This window comes from Dysidea avara, chromosome 12, assembly GCF_963678975.1.
Source record: "Dysidea avara chromosome 12, odDysAvar1.4, whole genome shotgun sequence".
NCBI lineage: Eukaryota > Metazoa > Porifera > Demospongiae > Dictyoceratida > Dysideidae > Dysidea > Dysidea avara.
In genome coordinates, this window is record NC_089283.1 from 14,470,797 (window position 1) to 14,476,014 (window position 5,218).

General features: G+C 37.3%; 1 long non-coding RNA gene across 5 annotated transcripts; it reads right to left on the reverse strand.

Annotated features, from left to right (window-relative positions):
• Nucleotides 1–394: 394 nt before the first annotated feature.
• Nucleotides 395–4,216, reverse strand: LOC136241159 (uncharacterized). 5 transcript variants are annotated; one of them, XR_010694201.1, is made up of 7 exons: nt 3,560–3,806; nt 2,385–2,606; nt 1,786–2,335; nt 1,700–1,722; nt 1,563–1,651; nt 1,417–1,506; nt 396–1,182 (listed from the first exon to the last, which is right to left on the reverse strand). It is a non-coding gene; the product is annotated as an uncharacterized lncRNA (long non-coding RNA). The 5 variants fall into 5 exon arrangements; XR_010694200.1 differs by having other exon boundaries at nt 546–1,182; nt 1,700–1,837; nt 2,244–2,335; nt 3,560–3,800; XR_010694199.1 differs by having other exon boundaries at nt 395–1,182; nt 1,558–1,651; nt 1,700–2,335; nt 3,560–3,807.
• Nucleotides 4,217–5,218: the final 1,002 nt, after the last annotated feature.

Genomic DNA, 5,218 nt, shown 5'->3' on the forward strand with positions numbered 1-5,218 from the left:
TGGTAACGAGTTCCATTCTTGCATACTGTTCTGGAAAAAAAGCTTTTTTTGGTATGATGTAAAAATTGTGTAGGTGTTGTTGGAGGCATGAAATGATATTGCCTGGTTTCTCTGGTCATTGGAAGATAATTAAAGGAATTTGGGTGTGGAATGCTTTGTAAAACGTTTGTAGTCTATGTCGAGTTAGATCTGGCCAGGAGCTGATCAAGGAAGGTGTCCATAAACAACACATCCAGAAACTGAGGTGTCCATCCAGGTCATTCATTAGCTTGCAATGTTAAGAAGCATGGAGAATTAAGGTATACAAAACCATAGATACTGTTTCTATCGGATTGTGTCTCTACTTTTTACACTGAAATATTGGCACCTTTAGAAGTGACTAAGTACAGTTGATTACATTTTCAGATTGCACTAAATTTGAAATTACATTCATGCTATTTAAACAAAAACAAAGATTTGAATACACTTGTATGGCTTTCTGCAGTGATTTGGATGTCGCACCATATCTCAAATGATTTAGTATACCTTACTCAACTTGTACATAATTTAATAAAATTTGGTGCTTTTATCACATCACAATAGTGAACAATTTCATCAAAATTTGTCGTTTAACCACTCTACTGTAGTAAGCAGTACTTTTACAGACACTAAGTAATAGTTAGAGACCTACCATGAGGATCTTTGTGGTTTTAAACACTAAGGATGATACATAAAAATCCAAGGCGTCAAAGTTTTTTAAAGCCACGAAGATCTGAGTGAACTCTCCAGAGGTCTCTTAGTGATTTTAAAGACCCAAAGATCAAAAGATTTTATGCATACCATGTTTTACAGTAGAGTTATTCTGCATATGGAAGGTCTCAATTCATGTATAGTTGAATGTTAGGATGCTGTCTAGACAAGCTGTGTCATTATTCTTTATTTCTCGGCTTCTCTTATTGTTTATTTCTCGGCTTCTCTTATTCTTCAGATATTATTACGACTACAAGGGAACATAATGACTGTACAACACTAAACAAGTATGACCGATGTTTTTCTTTCTAGCTGCCTTCTCTTGTCTCCATAGCCTTTGGCTACTTTGCCATTCATTGTCACATTCCAATAATACAGTGTAGGATGGCTTGGTCTTTAAGAGCTCATGATAACCTTGTAAGCATGGCTGGTGATGAGGTCATCAGATGCCTCCTACATGAATAGTTATCATAACATTTCAAACCAATTATCTGTAGCACCCCTATTAATAAGGTTATATAATTTGGTCCCATAAGTTGCATACATAGGCACCCGGACAACTTAATTAGTGCCCAATAATTGCAATTCCACTAAATACGATAAGGTTTGTTGGCTGTAGTGCAGTTAGTAAAGTAATGCTAAAGAATTCCCCTTTAGAAACAGTTTTGTTGCAAGACCTAACCGTACCTGTCAATATGCACCATCAGCAGTAACTTCAGTGAATCAACACCTGTTAAAACACCTGGTTGAGAACACCTATGCCTTGTTGTTTACAACCTAAAATTATCCACATCATATCAGGATGATATACAGTGTACGTGTATGTACCTTACCTGTGAAGCAGGAAGAACCGGCTAGCAACTTTTACCTATTGGTTGTATACAAATCTAGCAGCAGTAGAACCTCGATTAATGGACATTCGCTGAAATGGACATTTCCTAATTACGGACACTATATCATGGGCCCCTACCATTTGGTAACCTTTGTTCACCTCTATATAACAAGTAATGGACAATCTATGAGTACCCCTGCTGTGCACTGAATACATGCCTTTACCTCTAAATAACATATTGATTTAATTGCAGTTCCTTAAAGTCAATCCTCCACACTATTAGAGACAACATGCACTGCACCAATTATTACAATACTCTTATGTCTTTAAGTCAGTACAAATTGGGAGGAGTGTTGTGGAACATTTACGGTGATTATGAATAAATAGGTATGTAAGAAACTAAGTAGTTACATTATGTTATCATGCAGTCTACTGTAAAGCTAGCTAGTTGCTGTCTAAGCCATACTTGTGTCTAATGCAATGTAGTGTGTACACTTCCTTGCTAAGTTTGTGTGTTGCAGCCTTCAGAATATTAGCTAAAAGAATTGCTAAAATAATTTTGCAAGTTAAAATAACGTCAACCTTCCTGCATAGGACTCCTCCATACAGAGAACAAGCAAGCATGGTCCCCAAGTGTCCTTTACTTAAGAGGTTCCACTGCACTTAAGTAGCTAGCTCTTACCTTAATAGTACATTGTTCAACCCACCGAGATCCTATTGATATAAAGGACAATTTTCAGAGCTCTCCTGTAGGGAAGCCTTCCATGGCAGCAACTATGGATCAATGAATGATGCCATTGAGGGGTAGCTACTTATAGTTCACCTCAGTGTCCACAGTTTTACTTATCATAATAAAAGAATCAGAAGAATCAGCTACAACACCAGTAGATAATTGTGGTGTACTAGCAAACACCTTCAACAGAAGTTTTTTGGCCCAACCACCAAATCCGGGCAGACATTCCAATGACGAAAACTGATTTCTTGCAAATAATCTCAGTGCTCTCATCAAGTGAGGGTTCCGTCAAGTATCATGCAGTACCTAGGCCTGTTATCAGATATCATGTAACATGTACTATGTACATCCATACAGTAGGTTGCAAAATAAAGTTTACGTTTCGTAATTGTAATTACGGTGTGATTACTAAGTAATTACCATGTTTGTACTGTAATTACGTTTTGACCATAATCTGTAATTATGCAAAAAAGTAATTTTTCACCAGCCATATATACAATATACTCATAGTTACCAATAGAGCATAATTCGTAATTACGCTTTGTAATTACGCTACTACAGCGTAATTAAAATTACGAAACGTTAACTTTTTTCTGCAGTCTACTGTATTATATATATATATATACCTGGGGAATTTCTTCCCCAGTAAAAATCAGTACAACCAGTTATAGTAATTAAAGTCAGGACCTGGGTTAATCTAATGGGGATCTGGTGTTAACTGGCAGCTGATCCCCACTTAAACAGCTGGGTACACTTGAACAATGTAATAGTTTCCTACTGAAGAAAAATACGACTGGACACAACCGAAGACATACGCACACTTCTGGCAGCCATATTGCCCAGCAAACTATCACTGGGCTACTCAGGCAAGACTGTCCAAGTGTCACAAATAGTGACCAGGCCTGAAGTTCCACAACGACCTAAATACTGCCAAGGATGACAAGGGACAGTTGATAAAGGGAACACAGCCTGGTAGATGATGAGAAACATTGCCTTGCCCAGTATGTTGGAGTATATTGTTATTGTGTCAATCAAGTAAATTCTAGTCTAGGGCATACCCAACAGCAGCACTAACAGAATACAGAATGAGTATTTAACAGCCATGCACCATAGCCTGACAACTTCTGTTTGGCCTCTGTACTGTCTTGGAAGAACTACGGCAGCTTTGTAAGCAGCCCAGTTATTTGGCCACAGTGGAAGCATTAGTGGACTGTAGCCTTACTATGGAGCTAGCTACCAGTACAATGCAATACATTCCTACTTACCATTTATAGTACTCTAGTTTCTTTGTTCAGTAGCTAACCTCAGTGAAACTTGGTCTAGTCTCAACAAAGAAACCGCTGTTCTTCTCTTACAAGCATCCTGCAAGTCATCATCGTAAAAGCGCTCTAATAAGAGTTGTGAGGTACGTGTTACGTCACCTAGTGATTCACCCGCAATCTACTGTGGTTACATAATACTAGTCACGTGAGTGACATGGAATTGGGTGAACTTAGTCAATCCCTAATAGCCATCAAAACGTTGTCCATACGTTAAAACGTCATTAATACATTAATACGTTACTATGCTTCAACACGCAATGTTAGAAAACTTGCGATTGTGGGATGGAGTTTATATTGTTATCATTTTTGTACTAAGTTAAGCCAACTAACTTCGCTATTGGGACAGTAAGTAAGTTATTATATTAAGTTAAGTACTTAGAACTGTAAGTTACTAACCTATTTCAACGTAGCAGTAGTAGCTTTGCTGTTCCGTGGTCTGTTCAAAGGCTGATACGCGGTGGGTAGAAATACGCATCCACAATCGCCTAAACAATTATTTTGTGCCTTCATTATCCTTTAGTAACAACCAACTACTCTATCTTAGCCTATGTACTAAGCTTAGCAACCTCTACAAAACCAAGTCCCACAATACAAAGCTCTATGTCGCTCAATATAACGAGTCAAAGTGCATCGATTCTTTGAACTGGCTGGGTATCAAAGTCATTGGCAAACCACTTTCCCATGATATTGCCCGGGAAATATCTTGATATTACCCGGGAAATATGCGAGTTAAACACCGAGCGGCGCCTTTGAACGCCCACGCTAAAGTGGTATATAAAGCTTTAACAGTAGGAAAATCTGCAGATTGCACAATTCCGTTAAAAAGATCGAGATACTCTAATAGAGCAGTCAGAAACTCTAATAGAAAAGTCATTGAATATTATTTACTGTAATAAAGCAGTCACATTGAAATGAAATACTCTAATACAACAGCCAGCTAAAGAATTCAAGACTATTTGAAGCTTAAACATCAATGAAAATGGTCTGATACAGCAATAAACTGGCATTATTAGCCAATTATGGTGGCATAATTTTGGGAATAATGGGCAATTCTCAAAAGCATAATAGGTGATTTTTTGAGCACTGCTCAAAAGCATAATGCTCAATTTTTGGAGCATATAATAGCCTCATGCCTAATTAGATATCACTTCTTTTTGTAATTTCATATATACCTAAAGCCAGCCTATGGCCAGCTTTAGGTATTTCTTTTAACTTGTCTTTTTTCTATTCTACAGGAATGAGGATTATGAAAGAGAAGATTTATTTGCTACTACTGCACACGTACATTACAATGTCATTTAGTAATTATTACAATCATGTTGATTAATCAAAACTCACTATATACAGGCTAATTGTTTGCAACTGAATACGTTACATAGGGTAAACTCTGTATAGGGTGACTTTATAAGCTGATCTCTCTACAGGGTGACTTGAACTCTTTGCAAGGTAACTTGTTTCTAGCTGATCTCTCTACAGGGCAATTTGTTCTGCCTAACTGATCTCTATATTGAGAAATTTGTTTGTAGTTGAACTCTCCACAGGGTGACTTCAAGTTATTTCTAACTAACACTCTATGAAATGTAACTGAACTTTCTAAAGGGT